General features: G+C 44.1%; 1 long non-coding RNA gene across 1 annotated transcript in view; it reads left to right on the top strand.

Moving 5' to 3' along the window:
- LOC114811278 overlaps window positions 1-8,895 on the top strand; it is a 66,509-nt gene extending 57,614 nt beyond the window's left edge. Inside the window, exon 3 of the long non-coding RNA XR_003758939.2 lies at window positions 8,531-8,895. This is a non-coding gene — a long non-coding RNA (uncharacterized LOC114811278). The remainder of the gene's footprint in view (window positions 1-8,530) is intronic.
- Window positions 8,896-19,544: the final 10,649 nt, after the last annotated feature.

Raw genomic sequence — 19,544 nt, 5'->3', positions numbered from 1 at the left:
GTTCAGAGATTCAACTCTTTGCTAATTTGTAAATTCCTTGAGGGCAAGGATAGAGTCCACTAACTCTACTGTGCTTAGTACAGTACTCTACACAGAGTAAGTGCCCAATAAATAGCACTGATTGAATTTACTTGACTCATGAGTAGCAGCATGGCCCAGTGGAAAGAGCACGGGAATCAGAGGATCTGGGTTCTAATCCCAGCTCTGCCACTTGTCTGCTGGTGACTTTGGGTAAGTCACATATCTTCTCTGTGCCTCAGTTTCCTCATCTGTAAAACAGGGATTAAATCCTCCTCCCTCCTACGTAGACTGTGGGTCTATGTGGGACAGAGGCTCTATTCAACATGATTATCTTATGTCTACCTCAGCATTTAGTACAGTGCTTGGCACATGGGAAGTGCTTAATAAGTACCATAGCTGTTGTTATTATTGAATTAGCCAGCAGGAACCCTTCACTGCAGATCTGGGGGATAACCTGCTGGGTGCAAGAGAGTTGTCATCTCACTATCAACAAAGCCTCCAGCTCCCCGAAGCACAGGTCCACATAAGATGGAAAATTTCACTTTACTGAATCTTTTCAATGTCAGCCGGATACTGAATTCAAGTGTTGGTCAAGGAATCTTTCATCCTCAAACAAGCACTAGCCCAAAGGTAAACCATCCTGAACAGGACAATGTAGACGGAGCCTACTCATGAATGACAAGACAAAGTCATGAAGGTGTATTTGTTGTGTGGAATTTTTAGGTGCTTACCATGAGTCAACACTGTTGTAAGCACTGGGGTAGATGTCGTGAATTGGATAGGACACAGTCCTGCTCCCGCATGGGGCTCACAGTCCCAGCAGGAGGGAGAACAGGTGAACTGAGCAACACAGAAGTTAAATGACTTGCCCAAGGTCACACAGCAAGCATTTGGCAGAGCCTGGATTAGAAGCCAGGTCTTCTCACTCCCACTTTTCCACTAGGCCTTGCTGCCTAGAGGAAGAGCTCTTCTAAATACAATTGTCACAAACACAGTAACTGGGAAGAAGACATTCATTCAATAGCAATTATTGAGCGCTTACGATGTGTAGAACACTGTACTGTCTGGATTGTACAATTCGGTAAGACACCAAATCGGTGGCCAAAATTCCACTCACAGATGAACCCACATGGGGGGAAAAGAGAAATAGAGGCAGAAAGCATTTGACAGTTTTGTTTCTGACTGATGGATGAACAGAGGCATTGTTTCTGATTCTACATCCCACAATAGGTTATTCTCACCAGTGAGTGTTTATTATTCTGCTTCTGCAACAGATCCAACAAATGGCGTATTGGCCACGTACCCTTTATCCCTCTATAGTACACATACACACTGGCCTTCTCTAAGAGGCAGGGCACGGTTAGAGAAGAACAGAGATGCATTCCAAAAAGACATCAGCTAAACAAAGCCGAGCCCGCCAAGCAAAGCCATCAGGAAATTGGTTCACGAATTTTTTCTTTTCCCATTCAACAAAAAAGATAGCAGGCCCTTGCTTCAATATCTCCTTTCATCCCTGAAAGCTTTAAAGTTGATTCATGGTTTCATAACTACAACAAAGTAACCTTGTACAGATTAAAATCTAGGCATTTTTTTTATTTGGATATCAACAGCATGAATCCCACCCAGGTCTTTTTTAAAAATGGCTTTGGCCGATGTTATGAAATCCTTCCTCAAGTTCTTCTTCAGCCAAATAAGAAGTCGTCTGGAAAGGATTCATTCTTCTAGTGTACACAGAAAATCTTCGTCTTGGATCTATAAACTGAGTCTTTAAATTCCACTCTAATTACTCTGCAGGCATAAATAGAACAGATACTATTTACGGCATCCCAGCTGGCTTTTAAGACAAGGTACATGGATCTACACATAAAGTTTCCTAAAGATTGTAGGTACTCTAGTAATGGCTTCCAGAAAAGGGCTAAAATGAAAAATTTCGCGAAAGCTCTGCCTTCACGATAAGTACCTCCCTCATCAAGTTGTTCCCAGAGTTGGAGGTGAAAATGACATGAGGATCCCCACTTTCCCACATGTTGTTAAGACTGGAGTGAGGACTTGGAGCGGGGTGGAGAGGAAGGATAAGGTCAATCAATCGATCACTCCCTCGTATTTACTGAGAGCTTACTGTGGGCAGAGCACTGTAGTAAGCACTTGTGAGAGTACAATAGAATAGGTACAGACATTCCCTTCCTTCAAGGAGCCCACAGCCTAGAGGGGGAGATAGACATTAATATCAATGAAACAAATTACAGATAGGTATAAAAGTGCTTGGGGCTGAGGGTGGGGTAAATAAAGGGTGCAAATCCACGTGGAAGGGTGACACTGAAGAGAGAGGGAGTAGGGGAGATGAAGGATGAGAGGGCCTCTTGAAGGAGCGGTGGTAGGATTCTAGTGGGAAATGACCCTGTTTCGTTCTCATCCTCCCAACCTGTACAAATCTTGGAAAGCTATGGCTTCCAGCCCACTTTGCTCAACTGATTCCCCGTTTGTGGACCATGATTGGACTCCGTAGTGATAATAATAATCATGGTATTTGTTAAGTGCCTTCTGTGCCAAGCACTGTACTAAGCATTGGGGTAGATACAAGACAGTCAAGCCCCATATGGGGCTCACTGTTTAAGAAGGAGGGAGAACAGGTATTTAATCCACATTCCTAATCGAGAAAACTGAGGCATAGAGAAGTTAAGTGACTTGCCCAAGGTCACAGGACAAGTAAGTAGAGTCGGCATTAGAACTCAAGCGTAGCTCAGTGGAAAGAGCCTGGGCTTTGGAGCCAGAGGTCATGGGTTTGAATCCCGGCTTTGCCGCTTGTCAGCTGTGTGACTGTGGGCAAGTCACTTCACTTCTCTGTGCCTCAGTTACCTCATCTGTAAAATGGGGATTAACTGTGAGCCTCACATGGGACAACCTGATCACCCTGTATCTACCCCAGCGCTTAGAACAGTGCTCTGCACATAGTAAGCGCTTAACAAATACCAACATTAGTAAGTACTCTGACTCGCAGACCCAAGCTCTTTCCACTAGGCCATGCTGCTTCCCTCTGCCCACACACATTACTCCCTCATCTTGGAACTTCCTCCCTTTTCAAAAATGACAGACTGCAGCTTTCCCCATATTTGAATCCCTTCTAAAATCCCACTTCCTCTAATAAGACTTTCCCAATTAATTTGCCAGACTCCTATGCTGTATAAATCTACCAGTCATTTCTAGCACTTCTGAATGTAAATATACTCATCCTCAGTACTCCTGTATTCATAGAATTGAACATTCACGCATTTATTTTGAGTAATTCTGTAAAAATATCTGTGTCTCCTCTGGCATGCAAGCTCCCTGTGGGCAGGAAATGTATTACTTCTTCATTTTGTGCTTCCCAAACACCTAGTACAGTGCATCACACTTAAGTCGGGGCTCAATAAACACTAATTTTGTTACTATTATCCTCTTTCTAAAATAGAGTGCACACAGAAAGTTTCCTTCCCAAATTCAGAACAAGTTACACATTCAATGTGAGATTCTTCTTCAGTGATTCAAATACTGTTTTCAACTCAACTATTCCTCAAATTTTGAAATGGAACTTTTGACTTCCAGTTTACTGGAAGATTTGCTGCTATGTCCGTATTAGTTCTGCTTGCCAACTCTTTGTGTTTTGATTTCTTTCTCTCTTTTTTTTTTCCTCTTTGTGTGGGTGCAAAGAGGGAAAACACATATATCATCATCAGTAGTATTTATTGAGTGCTTTCTGTGTGTGGAGCGCTGTTCTAAGTGTCTGAAAGTGTAGAAGCCTCATTTTATTAAGTGAAGGTGATGCAGGAAAACATTGTGGAATCTCCCTTAAGCACTTTGATACTCACCCCAGCCGCACAGCACTCATCTAAATATCCTTATACCCTATTTTTTTCTTTCTGTAATTTATTTGTCTGTCTCCCCGTGTGGACAATAAACTCCTTGTGGGCAGGGTTCAGTTCTACCAACTCTATTGTATTGTACAATATATTATATGGTACTTTCCAAAGCACTTAGTACAGCGTTCTTTACACACAGTAATGCTCAATAATAATCATAATTGTGGTACTTGGTAAGCAGGCACTATTTGCCAACACTGTTCTAAGCAGTGGGAGAGAAACAAGTTAATCAAGTTGGACAAAGTCTCTGTCCCACACAGCGTTCACAGTCTTAATCCCTGTTTTATAGATGAGGTAACGAAAGCCCAGAGAAGTTAAGTGGCATGCCCAATGCCACGCAGCAGGTATGTGGCGGAGCCACAATTACAACGCAGGTCCTTCAGTGAATGAATGAATACGATTGATTGATTAGTAATGAGGAGATTATTCTGCTATTAGCAGATGACTAAAAGGTGTCCTTTCTGACTAAATTGGATTATTCAGATTCTCCTAGAATTTATTCATTATTGTAATAGCGGTAGCATTTGTTAAGCGCTTAACTACGTGCCAAGAAATGGGATAGATACAAAATAGATCGAATACAGTGCCCCCACATGGGGCTCACAGTCTGTAGGAGACACAGCAGATATTGAATCCCCAGTTAACAGATGAAGAAATCAAGGCACAGAAAGTTAAGTGACTTGTCCAAGGTCATAAAGTGGGTAAGTGGTGGAAGTGGTTTTAGAATCCAGTTTCTCTGACTCCAAGACCATGGTTTTTCCACTAAGGTACATTGCTTCTCCATCATACGTGTTGTTTCAGCATATGTTTAGGTATGCAAAATTCCTACCTTCAACCTGGGCACAGTTTCAGTCCCAGAAGTGTATAGCAGCGTGGCTCAGTGGAAAGAGCATGGGCTTGGGAGTCAGAGGTCATGAGTTCGAATCCCGGCTCTGCCACTTGTCAGCTGAGTGACTGTGGGCAAGTCACTTAACTTCTCTGTGCCTCAGTTACCTCATCTGTAAAATGGGGATTAACTGTGAGCCTCACGTGGGACAACCTGATTACCCTGTATCTACCCCAGCGCTTAGAACAGTGCTCGGCACATAGTAAGCGCTTAACAAATACCAACATTATTATTATTATTAATTTGCCTTGACAAAATAAGTTCCCTCTACCTTCAGAGAAGAATTTATATTTTCTGATCATCAAAACCACCACATAACATGGTAGACAGAGGAGTTGGCAGGATGGAGTACTTGTCTGATCCAGTTTGGCATCATTGTTTTATTCTGACATTCAGATGTTATCTTACAAAAGTATTCGATGACATTTACAAACCTGGGCACTAGCCACCATTAAAAAGATAATTAGGTTACTCCATGATGATATTAATGAGTATACTGAGTATACCAGATACTATACTAAGCTCTTATTGATATTATTTCTTTCTAGAATAAAGAGTGCAAACAGAAACTTTCCTAACCAAATTCAGAACAAGTTTCTCATTGAATATGAGATTCTTCAGTGATTCAAATACTGTTTTCAACTCAACCACTCCTCATATTTTGCATTGGAACTTTAGACTTCCATTAATGAGTATACTGAGTATACTAAACACTGTACTAAGCCCTTGGGAGACTACAATAGAATAAGTAGAATAAGCGTCCTCAAGAATCTTACATCTAGCAGGGGAGATCTTACATCTAGCTGGTGGCATCAGAATTGAAGCAGCTTTGTTTAATCCATTCAATTCTCGGTGGAGTGAAGTTTTAAGTCCTGTCCAGTTTGTTCAGCTATTTACTACTTGCAAATAGTTTTAATCTACCATTAGAGTATGGGCTCCCTGAAGACAGGGAAGGATAGGGTGTTGTGAGTCCTTCCAGGAAGGCTTCAAAAAGGATTATTACCCTATTTACTTTCTTAATGAGGTGTACATCTCCTTGATTCTATTTATCTTGATGATGTTGTCTTGTTTTTGTTTTGTTGTGTTTTGCTTTGCTGTCTGTCTCCCCGGTTTAGACTGTGAGCCTGTCATTGGACAGGGATTGTCTCTATCTGTTGCTGAATTGTACATTCCAAGTGCTTAAAACAGTGCTCTGCACATAGTAAGCGCTCAGTAAATACTATTGAATGAATGAATTGGGATTTTAGGAAGACTCTGAAGATGGGGAGAACTCTGGTCTGACACACTTGAAGGAGAGGGAGACTTGGACCAAATATACATCCTGAATGAGGGGACAGGGATGGGAGAGTCAAGAATTAGGTTGAGTTAGAAGAAGAACTTGGGAATGGACTCTTGGGAGCGAGCTGGGGAATAGCAAGTGAAAGAGAGTCATTACGTGTTGGACTTGAAGTAGCAATAGTATTTATTAAGTGCCTATTGGAAGCAGAGCCCTGTACTAAGCGCTGGGAAGAGAGTATACGGTTAGGAATTAGATGCAGTCCCTGTCACTAAGGGGGCTCACAATATAAAAAGAGGAATCGCTCATACAGGAGCTTCATACACTGATGACTGTGCTCTGGATGCTGACATCTGAGCACACCTGAAGCAGCCTGGCCTACTGGCTAGAGCACGGGCCTGGGAGACAGAAGGACCTGGGTTCTGATCCCACCTCTGCCACTTGTCTGCTTTGTGGCCTTGAGCAAATCACTTCACTCTGTCCCTCAGTTACCTTATCGGTAAAATGGGAATTAAGACTATGAGCCCCATGTGGGAAAGGGACTGTGTCTAACCTGACTGGCTTATATCTACCCCAGTGCTTAGAACAGTGCCTGACACTTGGTAAGCACTCAACAAATACGACAGTTATCGTTATCGGTATTATCTGAGTCTAAGGGGAAAAACCCAGCCGGCACCCAGGAAGAGAACTGATCTCAGGCTGAATAGTAATGGTGCCGAAGAGAGCAATTCTAAATTTGACACCTCCCTTCTCGGTCCACCTGCCACTTTTGGCCCTCGTCCTGGCAGGCTGTGGCTGATGGGGGTGGGGAAAGGAGAAAAGGAGGGAGCAGCTTGGGCATTTTAACCTGGGCCACACATCACTATCCTAGGGGATAGCCTCACCCACGGTCTACGGCATGTTGATCTAATAAGGAATGCTGGAGAAAAAGCTAAAGAAAAGAGGATGGGGTTGGGGAATACATTTAGTGGGAGGGGACTTAGCAGGATTGTTGTCAACATGCCCATTTGCCAAGTGGAAAGAGAGAACAAAAAAGAGCTCACTAACTCTGCAGATCACCAGAGCATGTCGTCCCCGAGATCAGTGTGGTCTAATGCATACAGCCTGGGCCCGAGAGTCAGGACCTGGCCCGGCTCCATCCCTTGTTTGACCTTGGACCCATCCCTTAACTTCTCTATGCCTCGGTTCCCTCATCTGTAAAATGGGGATTAAGATGGGGAATCCCATGTGGGACGTGGACTGTGTCCAACTTGATTAACTTGCATCTACCCCAGAGCTTAGAAGGACAATGCCTGGAACATAGTAAGTGCTTAACGAATACTGTAAAAGACTTAAAAAAAAAAAAAACAAGGGTTACTGCCTAGCAGGTATAGATAACACCACTCAAGGACACATGCAGGAAATGATGAGCAGCTTCTCAGTAGCAATTGTCAGTCATGCACCATTCTGATTAACCAGACTAGCACACATTGATGATAATCTCACCAGTTGTGCTATCTTTGAACTCGGACAGTTACTTGTATTCTCTCCCTCTCGTTTTCACTCTCCCCACTCTTTCTCTTGGAAAATAGCACTACATAGTAATGTTTTTAAAAGGACAATTAAAAATTTTACAGGTATATAGATATCTAGACAAAATCAGCCTGAGTAAAGCAATAATAATGCTTTCCACTTCCTGAAGCAGTTCTGTGCCTTTAAAAAGGAATAATAAACTTATAAGAAAATCTTTACCGGTAGCAGAAGTATTTTTATATTTGCTTTAAAGATGTAGGTCCTTGGGGCATAGACAAGTTAGGGGATTTTCAGGTTTAGACACAAAATTAATGCTGGATCTTGATAGAAAAACTAAAAATCAGAATTCATGATTCTCTAAAATGAGGATAACATGCCCATTCTCCCTCCTGCCTTAAACTTTTTTATGCTATCTGTTAAGCACTTGCTATGTGCCAAGCACTGTACTAAGTGCTGGCATAGCTACAAGCCAATCAGGTTGGACACAGACCATGCCCCACATTGGGCTCACGGTCATAATCCTCATTTTACAGATGGGGTAACTGAGGTACAGAGCAGTTAAGTGATGTGCCCAAAGTCACACAGCAGACAAAGGGTGGAGCCAGGATTAAAAACCAGGTCCTTCTGACACCCAGGCCAAGATCTGTTCACTTTGCCATGCTGCCTCTCTAAAGCATGGGACTTTGAGTCCCATGTAGGAGAGAGACTGTGTCCGATCTGCTTAAATTTTATTTAGCATAGTGCCTGGCACATGGCAACAGAAGTCATTATTATTAGGCAGCCAGAAAACATAAATGCTAGTACAAAATGGCGGGGGGTTTGGGGGGAAACAGTGAGTGCGTGTGTTTAAGCTTTCTTCCATGAGTTACTATTTGCAGATGGTTGTGTAACTGTGGCCAACCCTCTCAGAGACAATTGCTTATTGAATTTTTTGCCCAGGCTTGGAATCCCTTTGCGTTGAAAATCAGTCCGACAAAGACCAAAGTCATTCTCCAACTGAAGTCTAACACCACTGTTTCGGCATCCATGATGTGCAGCTTAAGATAATTAAAATTCTGCTACTTGGGCACCAAGTTCTCATGAAATGTTGCTCTAGACAATGACATCCCAAGATGCATCAGAATGGCCATGGAGTATTTGGAAAGTTGGAGCATTGGCTCTGGAAGGAAAGAGGAGTCAGACTGACTACCCTGATTCAAGAGTTCCTCAAGAATCTATTCCCCAACTCTTTCCCAAGCCAACTGCTAGCTGTACCTTGCTCGCAACTCGGGAAGACTTGAGATTGGTCTGCAATTTTTCCCTATAAGAGGTATGTTTTTGGAGTTGGAAAGCAATGTGTGGTGTGTTTTTTCTTTAAATTTGAGAGAAATGTGCCTTGTCAATCAATAGTATTTATTACAATTATTATATCACACTGTCCTGAGTGCCTGGGAGAAGGCAGTGGAATTAGAAGACAAGATCCTTGCCCTCGAGGGAAAGACAGAGACCAGGATGAATTACAGGTTAAAGGAAACAAAAGAGGATGAAGATATGCACATAGGTGCTGCCTTCGCTTGCATATACCAAAGTGCTAAAGTGGTAGATTGGGGATGGTGGGTACAGTGTGGGGTGATGATAGATTAATCGGGAAAGGTCTCCTGAAGGAGATGTGATTTCAGAGGGGTTTTTAATTGGGGGAGAGCAACGGTCTGCCGGAATGGAAGTGGGAGGGAGCTCCCGGCAGAACCGCTCCACGCAGGGGTTCGGGGGGCAAAGTCTGGGTCGGTATCTCAGCCGGGCTTTCCTAATCCCACTCAAATGGGACGAGGAGGGCCCTCACTCTCACTGTGTCAAAAATGGCGCTACCGTTGCTCGTACATTGCTTGGGTAAAAGTAGGCACTTAGTGTTGTTGATAATGATGCGGAGAGAGTACCTCTATGTGTGGGTGTGGGAGACCGGGCCAGTACTCAACCGAGATCCCTTCCACACAACCCGTAGGTAAAGAATGTCCAGCTGCACCAAAGCATTTGTCCCATGCAAACCGCCGACACACGTGTACAAACATTTAATCTCGATGTGACTGGACAACTTTTGATTTTTATTTTTTATTATTTTGAAAGTTGGGATGGCTGATGAGCTGATTTTGATTTCTGGAACCGCCGATGATTAGAATGTGTCAAGAATTGCCTGTTCGTTAAATCTGATAAGATGTGTCACTCTTCTGGTTTATACAGCTGCTCTAAAAATAAAGAGCTAGGATTTCAATATAATTAATCAAACTCTCTGAAGGCCCAGCAAAGCTTTCACAGCAAACCAGTGGAACTATGCTTTCCCTCACGGCATTATAATCAGTTATTTTATTTGTCAAATACTACATATTGATGGGGGAAATCCTGCATTAGGAATACACTCTTTAAATTCCATTTACTTGTCATTATCAGGTCAGCCATTCAGTTAATCTTCATTACTGCATGAAGACCCAAAGCTCCTTTTGTTTCCATACTGACTTCATCTGATATTCAATCTTCAGCATGAGCACTGCCCTGTATAACAGAGCTCTGAGAAAGGAAAACATTCCTTGCATTTCTGGGCAGAACAATAAGAGTTTGTTCCATGAGCGTTGGTCTTGGGGTTACTGGACACCTCTGCTCCTCTCAGTTTTGGGTGAAGACAATGGAGACATCCACGAGCCTTGTCACGTGGGAGAAGAGATGGGTGAAGCTCCGAGTAAGCACGTGAGGGAACAAGGAAGGTCCCCATGGTTGACAGTCTTACTACCATCATCTCTCTGAAGTCAGTGAGTTCCATATTGTTTTCATTGCATCTCATTTAGTGGGAGGTTCCAAGGAATGCTTCTTCTTTACCTCTAAGACAAAGTGCCTTGGGCTGGAATGCTCTAAAGGAACTCGGGCTTTTGTGCAATGATCTCATATACCCTCTCTGCCAGGCAAAACTCTAGTAATCGCTAAAGCATTTTATAATTAAAACAAGTCCCTTGTTCAAAGGGACTGAAAGTGATCAAAGCTCTTTTGTCTGCCTTAACACTTAGTAAATGTGAAAGAGTTTTGCTTACACTGAAGATGGTGTTGTGGTTTCTCTCTCCATTTTAAATGGCAAGAGAGTTAAGGACCTGTCTCTACTGGGAATGGAATTATGCAAGCTATCATTGTGTTGGTAAAGAACAGACCCGGCTTGACAACTGTTTTCCAATATGGCTGAGCTAGCGTGACTGCAGTATGGCTTCCCTGTCTGTAGTAGAAGAGAATTCTTTTTTTTTTTAACAACTGTACTTGCATAATGTATCCTTTACATGACGACTAACTATAAAACAGAAATAACTAATAAAAATGATTGTAAAGCACTTTGCAAACATAAAGGACTATGGAAATGCCTGAAGTAATAACTAGCCCCAGAGACCACACCACAGCAGAGTGTTGAAACATAATTGTTTTTCACACAACTGAGTGCTTACAATTTGAATGCAGTCTACGGGATGGGTGAGTGTGAGTGTGCATGTGTGTATAATAATAATAATAAGAATGTTGGTATTTGTTAAGCGCTATGTGCAGAGCACTGGGTAAATACAGGGTAATCAGGTTGTCCCACGTGAGGCTCAAATTTAATCCCCATTTTACAGATGAGGTGACTGAGGCACAGAGAAGTGAAGTGACTTGCCCACAGTCACACAGCTGACAAGTGGCAGAGCCGGGATTCGAACCCATGACCTCTGACTCCCAAGCCCGGGCTCTTTCCACTGAGCCACGCTGCTTCTCCAATGTGGATGTATGTTTTTGTGTGTGTGCCTCAGGTGCCAATATCATAGGGCCAAGAGGTGCCTTCACCTCATGGATTTGACAGCAAGGAGACAAATTCATTCATTTTCCCCCTACTCAGCTGTTTGGAGCATTTGAGCATCCACAGCTAGCTCACCTAGTCCTCAGAGCTGGACAGGGATAAGAAGGGGAGCCAAGATGTCTATGTGACCTTGGGCAAGTCACTTCACTTCTCTGTGCCTCAGTTTCCTCATCTGTAAAGTGGTGATTAAGACTGTGATCCCAATGTGGGACAAGGACTGTGTCCAACCTGATTTGCTTGTATGCGCCCCAGGGCATAGTACAGGGCCTGGCACATAGTAAGTGCTTAACAAATACCACATTATTATTATTATGCTGCCCCCCCCCATCCTTGGAGCACTGTGAGTATCAGCTGTCTACTCACTTCACTACTGATCCACCTAGGCTCCACTGACAATGCCTCGCCCCTAGTTTGTCCCTGAGTTCAAAATGAAGAGAGGAAAAACGCTGAGTTTGAATGTGTGAGTGTGTGTCTGCTTGTGTTTATACACTTACTTATGCTGAATTAAATATGGCTACCACAATACCACAACTCCTGCACTCAAGAAGTTTACAATCTAAAGGGGAATTATATGATCCCTTGAACATCAGTAGGATTATCTGAGGAAACAAAGATAGATATGGAGAAGAGAGAGAGAGGCGGAGAGGCAGAGGCTTTTATAGCTTTCAGAAAGAGTCCTTAGAGGAAAGTAAAGATCAGATGGAAATATCGGGTCATCTTGTAGCTTTCTGGAGGATTGAGGATGGGATTCCATTGAGGCCGCTGCCCAAGCTTAAGCAGTTTGGTTCGTGAGTACTAGATTTGGCGGATGGGATTATATGGATTAGGGTGCTGGGAAATCAACTGAGGAAAACTTGCTGGAAGAGATGGGATTTATGGAGGGATCTGAGTGGGGGAGAGCAGAGGTCTGGCAGGTTTGGAGAGGGAGGGCCTTCCAACTGGTGGAACAACATTAGTGAAGGATGGAGGTGGGAGACTGAAGAGTGAGGTACAGCTACAGAGGGAATATTAATGGAATGGCTATAGAAGTGGCATCTTTGGTAGATTCAGGATTCTCAGCCATGAAGGAAGTTTAGCCCTACAACTGCTCGATCTGCTTTCCAATTATTCTGAATCAATCGGTGGTATTTATTGAGTCCTTACTGTATGCGGGGCATTCTTTCTTCATAGCATCTGTTAGTGTCATGCACTGTACTAAGTGCTGGAATAGATGTAAGCTAATCAGGTTGGACACCGTCCACGTCCCACGCTGGGTTCGCTGTCTTTATTCTCATTTTACAGAGGAGGTAAATGAGGCCCATAAAAGTAAAGGGACGTGCCCAGGGTCACACAGCAGACAAGCGGCAGAGCCGGGATTAGAACCCAGGTCCTTCTGCCTCCCAGGCCCATGCTCTATCCACTAGGCCATGCTGCTTCTCCTTGGATTTGGAAGTTGAACCTTGAACCCACTTCCAAACAGAGGGTTAGTTTCTGTGGCCGAAATCCCCGTCTCCTCCTCCTTTCATCCTCTATGAGCCTGTTGGAGGAAAGGTGCCATGGAAAAACAGAATTAAATCACGAACAATAAACCAGCTTGTGCGGTGGGGGAGGGTTTGGGACCGGTCCTATTTCAAGGGATGCACGTTAAAGATGTAAACTCAGAAATCATAGGAGGCTTTGGAAAATACTGCAGAGGGAAATGTTGAGCTGTGTTCATCCTTGTTAAGTCTCAAGGTTTGTAAAGTGTTTTATTGGGCCACGGGCTGAGGTCTTGTAAAAACTCTTTCAATGATTGAACTTGTCACCCAGGGAGAGGTGGTCAGTGCTGCTGCGAGGCAGGATTTTATAGCCAGTTTCACTATTCCTTTCCTTATGAACAGAGGTGGTGGAGGCGGCAAGGCTGGAGAGGGGTTCCTCCTGAAAGCTCCTTTGGAAACTCCTTGAGTTGGGAAGAGGTTATAAAAAGCTGTTTGATCTGGCAAAGAGGGTTATGTGATCACTGCGGGCTGAGCTGGCCAAGAGTGCGGCAACTGAATAGAAATAGAACTCCATCCCCAAGACCGTGGATGCAAAGCCGAGTTCACTCTGGATTTGATCCCTGATCTCTAAACAAATAAATCCCCTTGCCCGCAATGGGCCGGGACCAAGTTCTGTCTGGATTAAGGAGATTGCCTGGGGGATCAGCATGGCATAATGGAAAAAGCACGGGCCAGGGAGACAGGGGACCAGTGTTCTAATAGCGGCTTGCCTGCTGTGTGATCTTGGGCAAGTCACTTAACTTCTTTGGGCCTCATCTGGAAAATGGAGATTCAGTACCTGGTCTCCTTCCTATTTGGACCGTGAGCCTCTTGTGGGAGAGGGACTGTGTCGGATCTTTCATTCAATCATTCCACTGTATTATCAAGAGCTTACTATGTGCAGAGCACTGTACTAAGCGCTTGGGAGAGTACAACAGACACATTCCCTGTCCACAACGAGTTTACCGTCTAGACGGGGGGAGACAGACATGAATACAAATAAATTATGTTACAGTTATGTACATAAGTGCTGTGGGGCTGGGAAGGGGGAAGAGCAAAGGGAACAAGTCAGGGAGACACAGAAGGAAAAGGGAGATGAGGAAAGGTGGGGCTTAGTCTGGGAAGGCCTCTTGGAGGAGATGTGCCTTCAATAAGGCCTTGAAGGGTGGGGAGAGTAATTTTCTATCGGATTTGAGGAGGGAGGGCGTTCCAGGCCAGAGGCAGGACGTGGATGGCGAGACTGGAGAGATGGTGGCACAGTGAGAAGGTTAACACTAGAGGAGCGAAGTGTGAGGGCTGGGTTGTAGAAGGAGAGAAGCAAGAGAAGGTGGTGGAATGCTTGAAAGCCAATGGTGAGGAGTTTTTGTTCGATGTGGAGGTGGATGGGTAACCCCTGGAGTCTTCTGAGGAGTGGGGTGACATGTCCTGACCGTTTTTGTAGAAAAATGATCCAGGCAGCAGAGTGAAGTATGGGCTGGAGTGGGGAGAGAAGGGAGGTTGGGAGGTTAGCAGGAGGCTGATGCAGGCTCAGTGGAAAGAGCACGGGCTTAGGAGTCAGAAGTCATGGGTTCTAATCCTGGCTCCGCCACATGTCAGCTGTGTGACTTTGGGCAAGTCACTTAACTTCTCTGTGCCTCAGTTATCTCATCTGGAAAATGGGGATTAAGACTGTGAGCCCCGCGTGGGACCTGATTACCCTGTATCTACCCCGGCGCTTAGAACAGTGCTCGGCACATAGTAAGTGCTTAACAAATACCAACATCATCATTATTATTATTATTATTAATCCAAGTGGTATAGAATGAGCGAATGTATTAACATGGTACTGGTTTGGACAGAGAGGAAAGGGTGGATTTTCGCTGTGTAGTGAAAGTGGGCCTGACAGGAGTTAGTAATGGATTGAATACGTTGCTTATGTTGGATCTGATTACATCGTATCTACCACAGCACTTAGTACAGTGTTTAGCACACTGTAAGTGCTTAACAAATATAACAGTCATTATTATTAAGTGGAACTCCAGCTACATTCTCCTCTGGGGCTATTTAGGGGTTCTTCTTTGAACTTAGAAACTATCCGCCCCCGTCAAAGGCCCCTGCCCTAATGCCGTTCTCCACAAATTCCAGTGATTGATAGCCTGGTGTCGGGGTCTGGGCAGAGCCTGTGGACGCAGAGCTTTCAACTCAAGGTATCAGCAGGTGAGGTCATCAGGGACAGAGAGAAGAAAGTGGTGGCCATGGGGATTTATCTCAGTCAGTAAATCTTTTACTGTGTGCAGAGCACTGTACTAAGTGCATGGGAGAATCCAATATAACAAAATCAGACATAGTCCCTGCCCATAAGGAGCTCACAGTCTAAAGGGGAGCTAGCGGCAGAGAGAGGCTTTCTGGAGAAAAGATATTCCTGAAAATATTGCCAGGTCTCTGCTGCATATAAATGTCAGAATTAAAGATTCTGGTGCACACATGGTCTGTTCTCCCTTCTGGGATTCTCCCTTGCTCCTCTCCTCTCCTACTCCAAGAGCGAATGGGAGTGGGAAAGAGCAGAAGGAAGGAGGAGGAGGAGATAATGCACTCTGGAAGGAGTGAGGAAACCATCTCAAGTTCACCAGCATGGCCTAGTGGATAGAGCACAATTTCCTGGGAGTCAGAAGGCCATGGGTTCTTATCATGGTCCGGAAACTTGTCCGCTATGTGGCCTTGAGCAAGTCACTGCACTTTTCTTTGCCTCAGTTACCTTATCTGTAAAATGGGGATTAAGACTCTGAGTCCTACGGGGGACAGGGACTATGTCCAACACGATTTGCCTGTACCCACCCCAGCAGTTATTACAGTGTGTGGCACAAAATAAGACTTTAACAATTACCGTAATTATTATTGTTGTTGTTCACCCAGGCAGCTCCTTGGGCTCCCCAGCTATGCTTCTTGGCTACTTTGGCAGTTATTTGTCCAGTTCTGTGTTGGCAGGTTTTTCAGGACCTTTAAGAAAGAAAGATGCAATGTTCACCTCTTCCCCTGAATCTGACCTCTGATTTATTGCATCAAAAACACCTCCTTGGAGATAACATTTAGTTTTTATAAAACCAAGTGGATTGGTTATCTGCTCATATTTTTCCAGATGTTTCGCCTCCCACTCCCTTCTTTCTTAACAGCCCTAGAAGGTTGCCTACCAGCAAAACTAAACCTATCAGTCAAATCATTTCTTGGCTCCATCTCATCTCTTTTTGAAAAATTTTCCTGTTTCCCCAAAGGTCTCTTAAATTGTTCTACTAATGGATCGGTCCTCTCTACTTCAATTTTATTAGAAATTCTAACTTTAAGAGTGCAGTACCAAAGACCTCTTTTTGGACCATTTTTAGTACTGTTTCCCCTTTACCCTTTCATGAGGCCTCTGCTCAAAGATTTTCCCTTTCAATCAATCAGCCAGTTGTATTTTTTGAGAACTTACTCCGCACAGAGCTCTGTATTAAGGGTTTGGAAATCACAATGGTATCAAAGATCCAGCCTTCTTCCTTGAGGATTAGGAATTCTAATGGGGGGGGTGGGGGATCAAGGAGAGAGAAGTTATTTAAAAAAACATTTCCTCTCCCTATATCACACTCCCGCTTGCTCTATAATTATTTTAGAAAGTGGAAGCAGCATGGCCTAGTGGAAAGAGCCCAGGTCTAGGAGTCAGAGGACCTGGCTGAATTCTAGCCCCACCTCCATCATTTGTCTGCTGTGTGACCTTGGGTATCTTAACTTCTCTATGCCTCAGTTTCCTCATCTGTAAAATAGGGATTCAATACTTGTTCTCCCTCCTATTTAGACCGTGAGCCTCGTGTGGTACAGGGAATGCGTCCAACTTGATGATCCTGTATCTATCCCAGTATTTAGTTCAGTGTTTGGGACATAGTAAGCACTTAACAAATGCCACTATTATTATTAGAAAGGAAAGCAGGTGGGCCTTGTGTTTCCATCAATCAGTGGTATTGACTGAGTGCTTAGTGTGTTCAGAGCACTGTACTAAGCGCTTGGGAGAGTTTCCATCTAATGGCTAACCTAGCTTTCCCCTGGGAGGGCAGAATGGCATGGAAGACTACAGCGTCTAGTCCTGACTTCCTTAACTAGAGCCTCTGGAAAAGGGGGAAGGGAAAAGGAAGGGAAAAGCACGTTATCTCAGAAACCCATCCAGATTCGAGCCGCTTCTTCAATTCCATAGTTGGTGAGTGAGAGAATGTATATCTATGAGCACAGATCTTGTGAGAAATACAACTCCGGGATTCTTCCAGTAGCAGCCGCTAATCCTGCTGGATTTTTCCAAGACACCCGAGAGCACTAGGACAATTCATGGATTGACTTTAACCTCAAGAAATTATTCCCCCTATCATTGCTTTAAATCATCCAATGACTTGTAGAATGTCTGATCAGTTTTCTACAATATACTTTTACTGTCTTCCCTCCAGGTCATTATGTCCATAGCCCAATTTAAAAAATAAACCCTCTATTTCTTTGGGGATTCAAATCAGAGAACCCTAGAATCCTAGAGCCGGAAGGATGGGAGAAGTCACCTGCCCAACCCACTACCTTTAGGGATGTGTGAGGCTAATTTACAGCAGCATAGCATAGTGGATAGAGCACGGGTCTGGGAGTCAGAAGGTCATGGGTTCTAATCCCGGCTCCATCTCTTGTTTGCTGTGTAACCTTGGGAAAGCCACTGCACTTCTCTGTGCCTGTTACCTCACCTATAAAATGGGGATAGAGACTGTGAGCCCCACATGGCTGAGTGACCTTGGGCAAGCCACTTAACTTCTCTGTGTCTCAGTTACCTCATCTGTAAAATGGGGATTAAGACTGTGAGCCTCAAATGGGACAACCTGATTACCTTGTATTTACCCCAGCGCTTAAAACAGTGCTTGGCACATAGTAAGCGCTTAACAGATTATTATTAACTGCCTTCGAGTTATACAGATGAGGCAACTGAGGCCCAGAGAAGTGAAGTGACTTGCCCAAGGTCACACAGCAGACATGTGGCAGAGCTGGGATCAGAGCCCAGGTCCTTCTATACAATTCAATCCGATCTGACACAATCTCCATCCCTTATGGGGCTCACAGTCTAATGGAGAGGGAGAATGGGTATTTAATCTGCATTTTACACATGAGGAAACAGAGGTGCAAAGAAATTAAGTCATAAGCCTAAAGTCACTTGGCAGTCAAGTGTTGGAACTGAGTACCTAGGTCTTCGGGCTCACAGGCCTGTGCCCTTTCCACTAGGCCACGCTGCTTCTCTATCGAGCATTTCAGGTTGCATGCCCTGGCCATCAGACACGATCTAGAGTGACCTGAAAGAGTTAACACTGCTTTGAAAACGTCTTCCGTGTAACTCCTGGGCTTCACCCCGAAAAAAAGATGATTCCAGCTAACCACGCTTTGAAAGTTGGTCTGCAAAGCAGTATTAAGCTGTATTTTAAAAAATCACTTAATATGTGGTAGAAAACAAAGCAAAACACGCAAAAAAAAACCCCTCTACTTAATATTGCCAGTTCTCCATGCTGCTTAAGTCTGAATAAAGCATATCTTAAAGTCCTAATGTAAAACACCAGCTGGATTCAGTGACTTTTTAGCAATGGTCTTTAAAGATCGAACCAAACGGCTGGAGACCGTAGGCATACTTCGACATGAAGTTGTGGTGAAAGCCTTCAGGGACCAGATTTTTATTCCCGGTTGACTTCAAAGGCGGGCCCTGCGTGCAGAAGAGATATGTGGGGGTGTGAAGAGGAACAAATATCTGGCCCCATGTTAAGCTACAAGCGGTAGGAAACAAAGGAGGAATTGCGGGAGGCATCTGTTACAACCCCCAGGACTGGAGGACAGACGGAGAATGCAAAAAGAGCTACCCCAGCTCTGCGATGGAAGGGAGACCCTGCTGGTATGGGAAGCCTGGCACAACATCTTGAACTGCTTTTCAAACCTTTTGGATTTGGCAAAATGCAAAACACGTTTCGCCAGGCACTTTTTCCCTTAATTTTTAAGCCCCTATGTATTTCAAGGGAAATTTAATCCGTATGTTTCTGATTCATTTACACTTAACTCATCAAAATGCTGTTTTGTAAGAGCTATTTGATGTTTAAGATGCCTTATGAGCATTTTACATAAGCTTTTTTTTCCCCCTCCAAACCAAGGAGCCTCTCTCTCTGCCAGCAAAGAGCAGAGCTCTGGACCACAAAGGCTTCAAATTCAGTTTTGAACTGAGGATCCAGCAAGTTCAAGTGGCTTTAACCTTGTCCAGGAATTTTCTCCCCCTCCCTCGGCTCCAGAAGATTTGTCAGAGGGGATTTTAACCAGACGTTCAGTAAACACAATCGAACACCTATTGTCGGAGGCAACCCTGGCTAATGGAGGGGAAGCGATCATCTCAATCCTCAAAGAAGTGATTTCTACCAAAGGGAGGCAGTCCCCAACTCCCTGGGGACAAGGAAAGAGGAGGATTGATGGAAAAAGGGTGAGGGACAGACCAAGCAGCATGTTGGGACCACGTGCTTTGCGAATTCAACATAATAAGATTCAGACCCAGGGAGAGAGAGACGCACAGCGACACTGTAATTGATTTAAAGGTTGTGAAGTCAAGAGAATTAAGTAATCGAGA

This window comes from Ornithorhynchus anatinus, chromosome 4 (genome assembly GCF_004115215.2).
Source record: "Ornithorhynchus anatinus isolate Pmale09 chromosome 4, mOrnAna1.pri.v4, whole genome shotgun sequence".
NCBI lineage: Eukaryota > Metazoa > Chordata > Mammalia > Monotremata > Ornithorhynchidae > Ornithorhynchus > Ornithorhynchus anatinus.
This window is presented reverse-complemented; position numbering and strand designations above follow the sequence as displayed.